Source organism: Saccopteryx leptura, chromosome 2 (genome assembly GCF_036850995.1).
Source record: "Saccopteryx leptura isolate mSacLep1 chromosome 2, mSacLep1_pri_phased_curated, whole genome shotgun sequence".
Lineage (NCBI taxonomy): Eukaryota > Metazoa > Chordata > Mammalia > Chiroptera > Emballonuridae > Saccopteryx > Saccopteryx leptura.
In genome coordinates, this window is record NC_089504.1 from 219,182,389 (window position 1) to 219,199,604 (window position 17,216).

At 45.7% G+C, this 17,216-nt stretch overlaps 1 protein-coding gene across 1 annotated transcript in view; it reads right to left on the reverse strand.

Annotated features, from left to right (window-relative positions):
* The window catches only part of PCP4 (Purkinje cell protein 4), a 50,062-nt gene that overhangs the window by 882 nt on the left and 31,964 nt on the right, over nt 1–17,216 (reverse strand). The gene's annotated exons all lie outside the window — the stretch shown is intronic.

Below are 17,216 nucleotides of genomic sequence, written 5' to 3' on the forward strand. Positions count from 1 at the left end.
AAGATGTTTGTTTCTATACTCTCAAAAATGAATGACACCATTTGACCTTCACAATTAGGTTGAACTTTCATCAGTCTTAACATTTTGTTCCAGCAAGGCAGGCTTAGCAATTTGTTTGCTAAGGCAGAAAGATTTAACTAATTCACAGAGTAATGATGTTTGAAAACACAATACAAGCCAAATCCAAGTTAAAACATCAGCTGATGTTCCTCTGTGCTGCATACCTTACTGAGCACTGGCCAACTTCTTGCCAAATACTAAAAACGAAGAAATAAAATGCACCAGTCACAAAAGGGAAGAGTTTCTAAAACCCCTCAGTCCAGTGAAAGCTAATCATCAGAGTCAAAGGCATCTTTGTATTTTTAAATATAGACAAGGGGCCCTCCCCAACTCAGGGCTCCCTCTTTTGCACAGCCACAGGGGGAGGGCTCCTGGGAGCAAGACCAAGTCAGAAGGTCTATGTCACTGATGGTGGGGCCTGATAGCCCACTTTTCTAAAAGGCCCTCAAGTGTCTCTCAGATGCAGTCTGAATTGAGATCCATCTACTTTTTCTATAGCTGAAGTGACAGATAAGGACCTGGAGGCACAGATAAGGACCTCAAGGTACAGTTGGAGACAACACCCAACCAACATGGCACCTGGGCCTCACTGCCATCTGTGTTTGCCCCTGGAGCCTGGTGGTATGAGGAGTACATCCAGGTTGGGGACAGGAGAACTGGGGACATTGAGGCAAGATAGCGGGAACAGGGACAGGACTCTCCTCCTGACTTTGTCACCAGGCAGCCTGAGGGCATCATTTAGCCTACATGTGGTCCATTCATTTCCTGTCTCAGTGACTTGGAATGATAATGCTGCTGAAGGAGCAGCACTGAGGGTGGAGGACACTGGGGTTCCTGGGAAGTGAGGCAGGTTGTTCTCTCCTGCTTGTTCTGCACTGTGTCTGTCTCAGATAGATTAGATAGATAGATGATAGATAGATAGATAGATAGATAGATAGATAGATAGATAGATAGATAGATAGATAGATGATAGGTGGGTAGATAGATTGCGATTCTTACCCATCTATTTCTTTTATACACGTGTCTAGGCCCTTATTTCAGAGGCATCTGGTTGTCTGACTCTGCCTCTGCAGATCCCAGAACAGCCTCATCTCAGTTCTCCTAGAGACTCAGCAGGTCCCCCCTGGAGCTGTGCAATCACACCTTCATCTGGGAGATGACACCAGCTTCTTAAGCCTCACCGACTGATTGCTTCATGACCTAAATCAGTAGAATTGTTTTCCTCTATCCCAGATTTGCTGCCAATGCCCATCAAAGCAGAGATTTCAAGTGTATTGGTGGCCACGGACTCTTTGGAGGGTGCATTTGTTTTAACCCACAAGCACTCAAGTGATGTGTGGGATCATCTCCTGCATAAGGGAGCCATGTAGGTAGAGCACAGAGCACATTCCTAGTAGCTGTGGCTGATGCTCTGCTGTGAGAACACTCCAGCACTTGAAACCCTCCTAGGCACACCTAGGTGGGAGCTCGCTTGCTGTAAGGAGTAACTCAGCACCAACCAGGCAGCTCCCTGACCTTTTCAGCCATTGGCTGTGAAGGACACGCTGTAACACCCTATAGGCTGAACCTGTGTATATAAGCTAGCTTACTTCCTGAATAAATCGGATTTTCATCACTAAACCTGGTCCCCAGAGTCGGGTCTCTGCATCTCCGTCATCCTCACCCCCGGTGGGCTTTGTCCACAGAGCCATTCATACTTTGATCTACACCTTATCAGCCCTTTCTTCGGGGGGCTCTCCTAAGGGTAGGGCCCTTGGGACAGGCTGGAGTTTCCTGAGGTTCAGGTCAATGCTGCAAGACGCTTCATGAACATTACCACAGGAGCAGAGCCCAAGGAGGGAGCATCAGCCAAGCTGAAGTGTGCATGGCTGCAGCCGCGCGATCACAGCAGCCAGCCCTTTGGCACCAACAACACCTGTGTACGTAGCACCTTCACACTAGGAACTGTCACTTTCACAAGATGATGCAGAGTCCCCAGTCCTCTTCCCAAAGGAACCTTTGTGACTACCATATCACGGTCGCAAAAGGAACACATTAGCTCTGGTTCAGAAAGAAATGAAAGATTTCCCTTTTAGATCTAAAATATTGCTGGAACATGAAGTTTTTGAAGGGCTGGATTCATCTTTTTCTTTTATTATAAAAAAAAACAAAAAAACAAAAGCAACATTTTTCAACAAATGATCAATGAAGACACAGAAAATTATGTATATTTAGAGACTGTATAATGAGACAGTAAGGACAGGCTGTAAAAATGAATTTCACAATTATATCTTTTTTTTTTTATTTTTTTTTTTTTCATTTTTCTGAAGCTGGAAACGGGGAGAGACAGTCAGACAGACTCCCACATGCGCCCGACCGGGATCCACCTGGCACGCCCACCATGGGGCGACGCTCTGCCCACCAGGGGGCGATGCTCTGCCCATCCTGGGCGTCGCCATATTGCGACCAGAGCCACTCTAGCGCCTGGGGCAGAGGCCACAGAGCCATCCCCAGCGCCCGGGCCATCTTTGCTCCAATGGAGCCCTGGCTGCGGGAGGGGAAGAGAGAGACAGAGAGGAAAGTGCGGCGGAGGGGTGGAGAAGCAAATGGGCGCTTCTCCTGTGTGCCCTGGCCGGGAATCGAACCCGGGTCCTCCGCACGCTAGGCCGACGCTCTACCGCTGAGCCAACCGGCCAGGGCCTCACAATTATATCTTAAATGAATATCTTTCAGCCAAAAGTGATTTATAGATTCCTCCCTGGTCAGAAAAATATTTACAGCATTTAAAAAACAAACGACTAATATTTCAGGAATCGTTCCTTTCCATTTACTTTGTAGCCGAGCCTCCCCTGGAGAAGGTCTGCACTGTCCTCTCTCCTCTGAGCTGGCCCGGGACATATAATGCAGAGGACGGGGACATAGATGTTGGCAGAGAAGGCACAGCTAATTAGATGCAGTGGCACAGGGGTCCGGGAGATGAAAATGCACAGTTCTGAGTGCCCAGACTCAGCAGGAGCGCAGGGACGATGAAGGATGGGATCTGGAGGGACAGCAGCCAGGTTGCAGCCTCAGAGCCACTCTGCAGGGCCTCAGTCTCTGCACAAATTTGAGTCATCGAGTTGCTTGCTGAGGCTCCCCTTCTGTGACCTTGGTAATGACAACAGCAGTGAGGTTCAAGCTGGCCCTCTGAGAGCCTCCCTTCCCTACAATTCCTCCAGGATGGAGGCCGGGTACCCACCAACAGCACCAGGTACCCTTTCTGTGCTGAAGCCTTGGCCATGTCTGCTGGGAACAGGAAGGGCACTGGGAGGGTGTGCTCTTTGTGGTGTAACCCATAGCCTCACCCCACATTACTGTTCTTCATAGGGCCACTGCTACCTCACAGGACTTCCTCTGCTCCCTGGTCCATGGTCTGTCACCCCACCACAGTGTGAGTTCCACGAGCAGGAGACATCACATGCTTTGTTCCAGCAGCTCACACAGGGCCCGGCACACACTAGTCAGGCATGGCCAACATACGGCCCGCGGGCTGGATCCTGCCCACGTAATGAGTTTATGCGGCCCGCAATTAAATTTTTAATATTCTCCACATGACTCACTGTGGAAATAAAATAAGTGGTACTTTTAAATTGTTATACATAAACTACGATATCTAACCATTGTACAACAATGAAAGTTAAAATAGCTACTCAGATGCGAAAGCGTCTTTGATTATTAGAAATCGAGATATTTAAGAAGATACTGATATGTGGAAAAGAATTCCAAGTATGACTAATCTAGGGTTAACTTCCAATAATTGGTCAAATAGATTTGCAATACTTCTTTATTTTTAAAAAAAAAAAATTCCATTATAAAGATTTACAACTTTTGTACTTATCTGTGCAATTTTTATAAGCAATTAAATAATGGAAAATATGGAAATTTAAAAAAACTTGCCAAAGAATATTTAATAATCTTCAGCTCAACTTATATGTGTGAACAAACTTTTTCTTTAATGAATCTAAATAAAAGTACAGCAAGATTAAGATTGAATGATTTACGTTCGGAGGCTGTGTTAAGAATAGCTACTACAAGTATAGAACCAGATATTAACAAAATAATAGGTGATGCAAAGTGCCTCAACATGTCACATTAGCTTTTTTGTTAATTCGTTGTACTAAATTACTTACATTTATTCATAAACAAATTACATAATAAAATTTTGTTTACTTAAATGAATCGTTTTTGTATTTAACATTTTTTAATTTTAATATTTCGTCTGGCCCGTGAAAAAAGTTTTCTTTCTAATCTGGCCCGGGGGCAAAAACTGTTGGCCACGCCTAGGCTAAGTGTTCAGTTAGTAACAGTTGAGTGCATTAGTGAATATACTAGGCAGCCGTTTGGGGTGTGCCTTTATCTGGGGGACTAACTCCTGCCAGTCACCCACAGAGGTGACCATGTCAGCTTCCTGTGGAAGGGTCACCCCACTGCCAGCACCGGGCCGCTAGAGGAGGAGGCTGGGAGGTGCCATGTCAGAGCCTCCTTGGGGTCAGCCGAGGGGCACCATCCACAGACAACATGGTGAAGATGACCAGAAGTTTCTCTCTTAGATGGGAAATGTGGCCACACTGAATATCAGGGGGACACAGGTGTCCACAGGTGGGCACTTTTACATATATAGCCGCTGAGAAACCCCCACTAATGTGGGTTCTCGTGATGGGGAGCTCTGGCTGGGCTTTCCATCCCCTCCGTGAAGATCAGTGTCTGCCTCCAGCACCTGGCCAGGGAATAAAGGAAAGGCAGGCCTGGCACCAGACAGTGCCCTTAGGCCACCTGGGGAATGAGGCTGACTTCCTTCCAACCCAAAGACCCCACCCCACCCCCACACACACCCCTCTCCCGATGAGGCAGCAAGCAGGAACAGGGCATTCGGGTCCAGGGAGAGTCTCTGACTCTCTCTGTGAAGAAAGGTGCATAGTTTCTCTGGGTCTCAATTTGTTCATCTCCAAAATGGAGAAATGCTTTCTTAAAAGCCTGATCCACCTAGGCACCAATGTCATGAGCAGATCGAGGCCATTTGTAAATCAAACATCAGGAAGAGTGATGCTGGGCAGGACATTCAGGAGCTGCCAAGCAGGTGAGACAGCTGTGACAGTTACCTGGCCTCCCAGCCCTGCGGCCCTGAGTCTGCTCAGTGGTAAGACTCGCAGAAGCTGGGGTCCTAATGCAAGGCAGAGGCAGGCTTTCTAGCAGGGCCATCCACACAGCCCTCAAATATAGCTGAAGCCTGGTATCAGACCCTCCCCAGCCTCTCAGGAGGTCAAGGCCATTCATAGGACTGTAATGGGATGGTCCCCGCCCAGGAGCACAAAGCATAGAGATTATACATGAACATTATACTAAAGGCCCATGGCAGGTCCTGGGAATATACGCTTGGGACATGCACAACAGGGTCTCAGTCTCTGTAGCTGGCAAGCCCTGAGTGCACCTGGGCCTCTGCACAGCTTCTGGGGGGGGGGGGGCAGTAGACTCAGTGAGCAGTGTGGAGAACATGTGCCACAGTCATTTCCAGGTGGCTGTGCAGCCCTGTCCTCCTCCTTCTCCTGTGGCTTCATCAGAGGCCTGAGTGGGCTCTAGCTGATATTTCTAGTTGGGGTTCCACTGCCTAAAGTGGGCAAATGCATAGGCACCTGTTCCCATCAATGGCTTTTTGTCAGTCTGAGCAAATGAGCAGTTATTTCACCAGAACACTTTGTATGCTGTGCAGTTACACATGGTCGCTATTATTGCTTTCTGTCTGGGGTTCTGGAATTTTGCCATTTCTGTGTGTTCTTCCGTGAAGAAATTCTGAAGCTGACCAAGATAATGGTCAAGAGATTCTTCACACCAATGAGGTGGCTAACTATAAACAGAGAGTGATTGCTACCTCCCTGGGAGAAAGAACGTACCTGACTTCCTGGCTTCACAGCTCAGGTGTGAGAAGGACCCCATGTCCACAATACCCTGTGTTCCCCAAGGCGTGGATGGAGGGGCAGGACCTGCCAGCAGCCTTTTGGAGCTCACCCAAACCTTGCCAGGCATGTCCCCTGGCATACCTGTTCTCAAAGTTAGGGGGCAGTCTGAGGAATTGAGAATGAAAATCTATCAGGCTAGACAGCTGACATTATCCACCTATCCACTAACCACCTCTTCGTGTGTCCTCTATCTTCTCTCCCTGCTTCTTCCTCTCTCTCAGAACAAAGAGCACAGTTGCAAAATGGTCCCAAGTAATTAGACTTCTCTCCCTGGGCAAAACTGTCATCTAACAGCCAGCATACAACACAGGGCTCTGCCAAGGACCCTGGCATAATGGAGAAATGATGTCCCTGAGGCTCAGGACATCTCATAATTCGGCTCTGCCATGACCTCCCATCCAGGAAGGGAGCCAGTCTTGTTCAGATTTACTGTAGATATTTCTTAGGCTCTTTTCCTGAAACATTGTCTTTTCCTTGCAGAAACTGAGACAGGGGGAGGGGCCCTGTTATTTTGGATCTTATTACATTCAGATAGTCCTTCCTGAAGACGTTGTTGTAATAACAGCCACTCTTTATTGAGCATGAAATCCACCCACTCTCAGACGACAGTGGATTTTCTTTTACAGGTTTCATGGCCAATGGAAAACAGAGGGTTATAACTATAAAGGAAGGAGCTACTACCAACTGAAGACAGCCGCAAATGAACATTGTGAGTCTCTGCCACTGTCTGGAAAGCCCATTGGATGGGAATGGTTTACCCTACTCAAATCCCGTTTGTGTGCATCTATTCCCATAAATATGGGGTCTGATGCTGGAGTAGTGGTCATCACATCAGCCCGGTACTCATCAACCTGTTCTTACCCAGAAGCTGTGTTCAACTGCAGGGCTGCCATTACAAAGTACCTCAGAGTGGGGGCTTAAACAACAGACAGTTAATCTCTTACTGTCTGGAGTCTGGAAGTCCAAGAGCAACATGGACAGGTTTGATTTTTACTGAGGTCCCTTTCCTTGGCTTTCAGACAACCATCTTCTTGCTTTGCCTTCTCATGGTCTGGTGTCTTTTCATCTTCTTATAAGTCAGATTAGATGAGGACCCACCCTAATGACCTCATTTTAACTGAATCACCTCTTTAAAGGCCCCTTCTTCAAATACAGCCACATTCTGAGGGACAGTGGGTCAGGGATTTGGCCTATGAATGTTGGGGGGCACGTAACAGCACCTTATCTAACACCGGGGATATGTAGATATTAAAATAGTTTGTACTCTTTGCCTTGTTTAGCTTCTGCAATTATTTATGAGAGCAGGGACTGTCCATGGTCCCCCTTTTAGAAAGGTGTAGAGATGACAACATAGGTCACCCAAAATCCCCTGGTGAGTGCTGGCCAAGAACTGATTCATGATCCAGGTCTTGTTCCAAATCTTGTTTCTTCCAGCTCCTTAGACATAGGCCAAGATTTCAGCCTTCTGTATGGACCAGTTAATGTTGCTCGGGGGGGGGCGGGGGGAGCTCATAACTGATCCAAGTCTAAACACATGACACAGTCAACTAGTTTGCCAAATCGGCTTGTTCACCAGGGGTTCCAGGAGAATTGATACCAAATTCTGTCATTTAGTCAATGGTCTAGAATGCCTACTAAGGGCCCACTACCATGCTAGGGGTTAGAGGAGGGCAGAGAGCCAGGCCAAGCCCCTGCTCTCCTAGGGAGAATGGAAAATAAAAAGGAACAAGCACAAATGAGTAAAGAAATCTCAGAAATAAAGCAGAGTGGTAAGAGGGAGAGCATGTGTTAAGGGAGTCAGGTAAGGTGTGGGGAAAGAGGACACCTGTCCCCAAAGCTTGCCCATCTGCCGAGGAGGGAAGGGGACCAGGAGCCTATCGTCGACAAGAAACAACACTTTGAAAAATCAGTCTTCACTTTTCGAAAAATTATTCTTGATTTATGTATTCATAATCTAAGTGACAGATTTCAAGTAGTTAGCATAAATTCTTTTAGAAATTAACAGACATGCAGTCATCCAGGGCAAAACAGAAATACTTATGGATCCTGAACAGCCCAAGATAAGATTTTTTTAAAAAGTTTGAAACTCATACCATTCCAAAATCTATTATATTAACCTCCACACTTGATTGAAGGAACTCAGATAAATACATTTCTGAGTTTATGATAATGTAAAGTCAATGCCTAGAGCAATAAGCCATGAACACAGGGCTTGCATGCACACATACACACACAGAGAGTGATAAATGTTCCATTTACATACTTATAACTCTCCATATTTTAAGATATATTTTATGGAAACAAATTACCTCCTAAGGTCTAATCCTGTAGATCAGAAATTTGTGCATAAGCAGTAAATTGGGATATAATTGTCCTGAGTGGGAGTCCGCCTGATTAGGAGGTGCAGCACAGAGTGTACTAAAAAGGACCTACCGTTTAGCATGCCATAAAGAAATAATAGTCATTTAACTTAAGTACACCTTGCAAATGGGGTATTAGAGTGCCAAGGTTCTCAGAATGCCCTACCTTCTTTCAAAGTGTAACACTCACTTAGAAAGCATGAACTGTTGTCAGTTGTGCTGTGCTGCATAGACTTAAGGTAACTGACACAGTGCTTGCTACAGTGCTTGCCTCCCGGCCTCTTAGCAGGGTGTCCACCCTCTCCTGCACCAGGGCCACCTACGGCTGAGGAGAGCCGGTGTGACTTCCTCCTCAAAGACCCAAACCCGAGCCTTCAGGACAAGAAACACAGAGACAAGTAAGAAAATCAAGTAAAGATTGGAATTTTTATCCCTTAAGCCTCAAATTGGATCAAAATATGCTCAGAGAACAAGGCATCTAGTGTTAGAGAAAAGGTCAATCCTGCCCAAGGAAAAAAAATAAATATATATGTCCAGTATCTAGCAAAGCTGGCATAGAGCATCCATGTTATGAAATGCCAGCAGGAAAAAAAACAATACATTCCTTTAAGAGCCAGGAAATGAAGCTGAAGGGGACATGGTATCTGGGCCAGTGGTTCCTGGGTTCAGAGAGTCTCTCCATCGCCGGGCAGCAGGTGGGAGTCAGCAAGCAGTCCGGGAGCTCCAGCTCCCAGCCACCCCTCATTCCTGCCCACTGGTTCGGGGTTTATTGGACAGGACTGCTGGTGTGGAGAATTGCAATTTTCCAGGTCTTTACTAAGCAGCAGAGATTAACGAGCAGGGTCAGGCATTAGCAGCAGCAGGCAAGGGGCTTTTTGCATCTAAAGTGTTCTCACACCAAATCAAAATGCAACTCCCATTTCTGCTAACTTTCCATTCACCAAGTTCACCTTCTCTGGTACTCGCAGTTTTTTCCAAGAGAATGAAATTCACTTCTGCCCTAAAATAGAGGTGCTCTGACCCCCACTGTCTCATCTCTGTTCGCACACCGGGCTTTGGTTAAAGCAAAGCCTGATTTGGCAGGCCGAAGGCAACAGCTCGCTCCCAGCTCCTCTGGGTCCTCTGCTTCCCGTTATTCCATTTCTCTGGTCCCTACCCAGATGCACCTTGCTTTTACAAAGTGACTCCTCAGCTGTGGTATGTAGATCATCAAATGAATCCATGGAAAAGAATGATCACTGATAAGATCAGACTTTTCTCCACATTCGTTGAGGGAACAACAACAATCAAAAAAAGACAATGGCTATATAAATGTGTTTTTTATCCCTGTTGTTAGACCTCCAAATTATGATCCAATATGGCTGCCTCAGCACCCTGCCTCTATAATTTTTCTATTAGCAAAAGAAAATTGGTTCCTAGTTGTATTAGTCTGCTCAAGCTGCTGTAACAATGGGCCACAAACTGGGCAGCTTAAACCACAGAAATGTATTTCCTTACAGTTCTGGGAATGGGAAACCCAAGATCAAAGTGTCAGCAGGACACCACTGAGGAGGCTTCTCGTTATGACTCATAGATGGCTGTCATCTCCCTGTGTCCTCACATGGTCATCACTCTGTATGTGTCTGTATCCTAATCACCTCTTCTAATAAGAACCAGGTTATATTAAATTTGAACCCACCTTAACAACCCATCCAAGCTCCCCACCCCACATCCAGAAGTTCCTACAGACCAAAAATAAAGCAGAGTATTTTCATTTCAAGGACTCCAAAAAACAGAGAAATGTCCAGTGTCAGACAAAATGATCCAAAATTATTCTGTTTTGAAATAGGTTTAAAAATAAAACAATTTTTCAAAGGACTGACATTGAATATCATCCCTTGATGATATTCAAAAGAAGTTGTAGATGTATTTCTTTCTAGATCAAAAAATTTAAGCAGTGATAAAATATCCATCTTTGGTTGCTGTAGCTCCAGGGAGCATTAATAGAGGTTGATGTAAAAAACAAACAAACAAACAAACAAACAAAAAACTGATGGGGGAAACCAATTTAGATAAATTGTTAAAGGGGAAAGTGTCTAACGTCAGCCTATTAAAGAATAGAAGCATTCCCCAGAGCAGTAGCAACTGACCTTTTGCTAAAGTCATTTTCAGCTGAACTGAAGAAATGTACACCAGGGGTTATATTTCTCCAGCTGCGAGTGGCCAGAGTGACCTAACGGGCTCCTCCAGTCCACATATGTAATTGGAAGGATTTTATGATTTTGTTCAACTGTTAGATAAGGGACCAGAATAAGACTGACCATTTTATCTGCAGGTAGCTCATAATATCTTTCTAGGACCCAATTCTAGCTTTGCACAAACTAACCTGGCTCATGATTTCAAAATTACAGTTCAACTCTGCTGTGCATTACCATATTTAAGGTGTCAATGGGATGGATTTATAGAAAATGCAAGTGAGACTTTTTGAGAAGTAGCTGTAACTCAAAATTCAGTCGCCGTTGGACTGGAGAGGAGACCCGGCACCATCACTCCAGGTCTAATGACGTGTGGTACCAGGTGGCATTGTCCAGGTCCATGTGTGAAAGGGCTATAAAGCTACCAAAGAAAATTGGAATAGCTTCTGGTTGTAAAACTGCACTAACAGTTTAATCTCAGAGGTATCAGGAGGGCCGGCAGCAGCATTTTTATGTGCCCTGGCGTGTCCATTTTGGCAGTGGGACCCACTCACCTCTTCTGTGTTCTTGTAATATGCATGGACCAGTATCTACATTTGTCCTCACCTGGAGGGCAGTCACTGCCTGCGCTGCCTCATTGCAAAACAAATGCCTGCCATAGAAGTACAGTTTGTCCTGATAAAAGACAGGATTTTCCCATTTCCCCCCATTTCATCGGAATAGTGACATTATTTTATCACATGTTCACAGCCGGTGACAATCCCATTCAGTTGCTGTCCGTTGTCACTTCTCTCCCCTCTACTGCTTCCACCAAGAAACAACATTGGGTTTCTCCTTTGGACTCAGGCCATATTCCCTCGATAGCATCAGAAAATAAATTCAAAAGAAGTCAAATGTCTTACAGTGTCCCGAGACACAGATAGCCACAGGATCATAATGTGCCAAAATAGACAGGAGCCTAAAGACAACAGCACCCCACAACGAGGAATGGGGACCCAAAGAGATGAGAGGATTCAGTCTGGGGTTAAACCACTGACAAGCGGCCAAACTGCAGGGCGGCAGGGACTTGGAACTCCGGGGACTTGCCCCTCCCCCGCCCTTCACAGCAAACGGAACCGGACGTGGCCCCTTGCCTGGGCAGCCAAGCGGGCTCAGAGGCCTGCAACCAGGGGAATGGCCTAAAAGTAAAGATCCTGAAAGCAATCGACTAAAGTGCCAAAATGAGGCTGGAGAGGAGGCAGCGTGGAGACAGCTAATCCATGATTAAACCCAGCAAAAATTAGATGCTAAACATTTCTCCATTTTCTTCTGAAATTCCTAGGAAATGACTATTGACTACCTGACTGGGAGAAACATCTGGAACAGTTAGTTTTCATGGCCGGAAAATGCGTTGTGATCAATGACAGGCATTGTCACGGGCCATTTCTGATGACCCAGCCCCTTCTCAAAGCACGCTGTAAAAACGCTTTCTCTGCAGACTGGTGGGAAAGTGAATTTTGGTGAGTGTACATCCATTCCAACTGTCATTTGCCTTAAAACCCCAAAGCCATGAAGTCTCAAAAAGGTCAGAGGCATAAGAAGCACTGTCCCGTTGTGATCAGCCTAGTTAGTGACTCTGTGCATGGGGCATGAGTTCTGCTGTGTAAAGTGGGGTCCTGGTGTACTTGGGTCCCTGAACTAATGTGAGAGGAGGAGGCTGACTCGGGAACAGCAGGGTCTCACCATGAAGGCCTCTTCCTGACATCCCAGGGACTGTGCTTTCTAAATGAATGCAGAGTACCATTCAATTCTCAATTATCTTCAGGCTCGGGGACGGCAGAACAATAGAGAAAACGTGCTTTAGAAATATTGAAGAAGCCACTTGCTGAGCACAGAAATAGCAGCAGGCTTCCACTTCGCATAATCATAAATTACTGAGGGTGCCTTCTCGTAAATTTTGTGAAGGTGGCCATATCACTGTCCTCCTTCCCCCTTCCCTGCCCAGACCTGGGTCTGTGGAAATCAATACCTACTTCAGCCAGTCAATGGTCACTTGATTCCAGATCCCAACAAGAAAAAGGGACATGGCAGCTGGAACAGGACAGCCATGGCCACAACCCGAAGGATGCCCAGAGGGTAGATAGGAAGCAACTACTGTTTAGTTCATTTATTGGGAGGATGTAGGTAACCCTCAAGGGGAATATAATTTTTAAATATCTTATTAAATTAAATCTAGCAATACACAAGTAATTAGCCTTCTTGCTCATGACAGGGGCAATTTCTGTTAAAGGACGTAATAATAAATACTTCACTTTAATGCTGGGAAAAGCAAAGTTTATGAATAGTTACATTCTAAACTCAACAATCCCACAGTAATGATCACCCATGTTTCTTCCTGAACATTCAAAGTACAGTTACATTAAAGGGGATCAGATCCTCCTTTCTTTAGGGGATACCCTCACTGAGGTGCCCGAGAGAATGATTCCCCTGAATTAGAAGAAAGAGATGGTCCTTACTCATAGTTTAAAGCAGTTGATGTTGCAGTCACAAGTTTGACATTTAACTCAAGGTTTTGAAACTGAGGACTCCAAGAGGGACCTCAGTGACAGCAGATTGGGTCCCTGATGTCTCAGGAGCCTGGAGGCCTGTTGTAGCATCTTCTACATCTCCTACCTGGCCCGTCAGCTGGGGACAGCTCAAAGCTGCGTCCGTCCGTCCCATATCAACTCTGAAGCCCCAGGCCAGCCGCCACTCAAGTCTCCTCAGACTACGCCGGAGGCACCCACCTTTCCCGGGCCAGAGTGGCTGAGTGTGGCTCCCACTTCCAGCTCACTGCAGGGGGCATGGCCATACTCCAGGCCTATTTGGTTCCTGGTGGCCTCAGATCCCTGGAAGCTGCTGTCACCTCCCTCCTGCTGTGACAAACCCGATTCTCCGGGGAACCGTGCCTGCTCTGCACCACCCCCACCTACATCCATTTTCCATGAGGCGTTGGCTCCATTGGTGTTTCCCTGCGGAGTGTGCAGCTCTGCATGCGCCCCGCCCCCTCACATCCTGGCCACATTCCTATTAAGTACCCCCACCCCTGTCTTTGGCCCCTCCCTTTTGTTCCTGAATGACCCTTGCAGAGGGTTTGGGGTTTTAGCTGACTGCCTCCTTGCATTAACCTGTACAGGGACAGCCTGATTGGTCTAAGAATGTCAAATATGTCATCTTTCAAGAATACCTCTGACAGTTTTCCTTTCTTTAAAAATATTAAGCCAACCAATGACACTACACAGTTTAAATGAAAGGGTGATATTGATGGACTGCTTTTCTTTTACCCTTTATTTTTAATTTTCTGAAAACAATCCAGAATTCGTGTATAAAAATCATTCCTGCTTTGTCTTTGTAAAGCTGCAATCACTTATAGCGTAAGAGGCTACATTTTTAATTAAGAAAGGCTGAGAGGGGCCCGGGGTGATCTGGCCCCAAGGTCCCCGGAGAGAAAGGCACTGGCAAGAACCAGTGCGATTTTCAACGCTGCCTTCCCAAGCCACTGCCCACCATCTCCACTCTCCTGGCCAAGTGCTGGGGCTGTGCTTGGGTTTGCCCAGTGGGTGGGATTAGAGACCATCCACGACAGAAAGAGAGAGATCTAGGTATTTATTGCTTTGCCTCCTTTCTCCTAGGGTTGCCAGATAAAATACAGACTATTCAGTTAAATACGAATTTCATATTTTTAAAAAATGTGCAGTCTAAGTATGTTTCAGGTACAAATTTATACACAAAGAACATTTTTTTGTTTTTTGCTTATCTGATTCTGAAATTTAACTAGATATCCTGTAAGTTTATTTTCTAAATCTAGCATCCCTAAATGTCTGCAAAATTGCCCAAAGTTCAGGTATGTTTGTCAACAAAAGAGCGCAGCCCATCAGGCTGTCCCCTCCACACAGCATCCTCCCTGGGTTCTGGCGCCCTCCATGCAGGCCCTGCCATTGTGAGTCTGAGAGGCTACAACATTCTTTGTGGGCTCCCTAAGCCCCATACACACCTTTGCAAACGGTCCCTTCTGTGGTTAACCCCCCTGAAAGTACTGAAGGTGGCCTGTGCCCTCTACCACCTGCCAGGACCATGACTGACACATTCGCCGCTGAGGACTTCTGCCCCCACTCTGCTGGCATTGCTTTTTGAATAGATCCCATCACCAGCTCCGTTTACAATCTCTAGCAAGTGCTCAGCAAATATTTCTCGATTGAACAAATGAACAAAACAAAGCTAGAGTCCATACTGTTCTGCAATATCCATTTTCTGCTTTTCAAAGACATTATAGGTCTATATCCTGAAGAGATTATATACTAACTTGGAAGCAAGAGAAAAACAATTGGGGATGTAGCTGAAGTGGAGTGAGAGGTGGGAGGCCAGCCTACGTCAGCAAAGATGAGAGGTTTCGGTATGTTCCGGTTAACTACTGCTGTGGAACAAATTACCAACATTCAGCTGCTTACACACAAGCAGTGAATATCCTCTCCCCCAGTTCTGTACATTGGCAGGCTCAGCTGGGAATTCTTTGTTAGAGTCTCCCATATGGTTGCAGCCAGGTAGTCCTGGGGCTGGCGTCACCTGCAGGACCTTCTCACACCTGTCTGCCATCCAGGCCGGGGTAGCCAGCACTTACTGGCTAGTGGGGCACCTCTGTGGTGGCTGCTGTAGATGGCTAGCTCAGGCTCCCTCCAAGCACAATGGCTCCAAGGAAGTCGGACTTCAGTGGCAACTGGCTTCTCCCACTGCAAGTACACCTAGAGAGAAAAGGGGGAGCTGCCAGTTTCTTAAGGTTGGGACCCAGAAAGTCTCATGCCTGCCCTCTACCAAGTGCTGTTGGTCTGAGGGGTGACAGCCTGACCCAATGACATTGAGAAAGGGACTCACAACCACCAGGGGTCAAAGACTTTGTAGCCATCTTTAATTATCCACAAGGTATGATCCAAAACCAGAAATCACACAAAATCACACCCAATATACAAAGCAATTCAGGAATATTCACCAAGTCCCTTTAAAAGTATGGAAAACATTTGACTTTGAGTGATGAGTACACACATAATCAACAGTTCAAATGCTATAGAAATGTTCACCTGAAACCTATGTACTCTTATTGATCAATGTCACCCCATTAAATTTAACTTCTAAATAAAATTATTTTTAAAAGGTTAAGTCAATCATACTTGTTACAATTCCATTGTTCTTCTTTTTTATGTTTTGGGGTTATATTGGTTAATAAAATTGTATGGTCTCAAGTGTAAAAATAATAATAAAATAAAAGTATGGAAAACTAGAAAGAGCAGGGAGTTTTATGCTCCTTATTTGGAAAATTAGATTCAAATTAATTTTCACACCAAAAAGTTTCCAATTATCTCTCTGCTGTGCTTAAACCAAGATAGCAGCTTAGAAAGTAGTGGGGGGAAATAATACATTGGGAAAAAATGATACATATTTATTTTTAAAAAAAGAAGTTTGTATGTGGCACACATCATGGGCCATCCTCACAATGGGCAGCGTGGGCAGAGCTCCCACTGGAAGGCCCCCAGCTTGACTAATGCTCTACCAGGCAATTTTTTTAACAAAGCTCATGTTTTCATTTTTCCATGGACCCTACATTTGATGGAGCTGGCTCTGTCCTGCATAGAGAATAGGAAAGGGAAGGGGTGGCCATCAGACAATGGGGAGTGAGTTTGTTAGGGTTTTGTCTTCCAGAGCATGTCGATGAGTGAAATCACTCCAATCTTGAGACACTAAGGCATTCATTTGCTCTCCTGAGTCCTCAGAAAAGCAAGTGGGAGAGGCAACTGCCACTGGAGCAACACCACAGTGATGTCACAGTCTTCTTGGTATGAGTGCGGGACCAAAAAGCCCACTGTCACATTTGGAAGTAATGAACAGCACAGGTTACAGTCAATAGTATTGTAATAACTTTGCACAGTGACTAGACTTATTACAATGATCATTTATATGTCGAGTCACTGCATTGTACACCTGAATCTAATATAATTAAGTATGCCAAATATATATTAAAGGGGATTCAGGGCCAGTCTGTCCTCAGCTTGCCCACAGTAATGAAAACTGGTCCCTTCCTGAAAACAAGGAGAAACCCACTTAGGAGAAAATAAAAATTGCACTTGAAATGAAACAGCACCTCATCTCGATTGAATAGTCCAAATAGAGCCAAACTGTCACAGTTAATTAGCATCAATGGGAAACTGCAATGCATTATTGGCTAAGAACACTGGAAGAAGCTGGTCAGTAGTGTTGAGTGGAATTTACACGTGCTCACAAACAGGCCCCTGGTTCTTCCCACAATGCTCTGTTCTAAAATTGCTAGCAGAGAGCTTTCTGGAGAGACACAGGAAGGCATCAGACCTCAGCTCTGAAGCAAGCTACCTGTGGTGGTTGTACGGACGCCCCTGAGACGTTCCCAGAGACTCCGAGGCTCCCTTGTCCCTGTGTGACTCGGATGGGGAAGCAGATCCTGCCTAAGGAAACCCAGCTTCTGAAGACAACTAGGCCCACTCCACAAGCCAAGAACATCCCTTCCCAAGAAGCACTAAAATCTCTACATGCCTTTTTTAATCACAGGTGAAGCCACTGATTGAAAACCCACACATTTGAACCATCTTATCATGTAGCCCGGGCTGAAA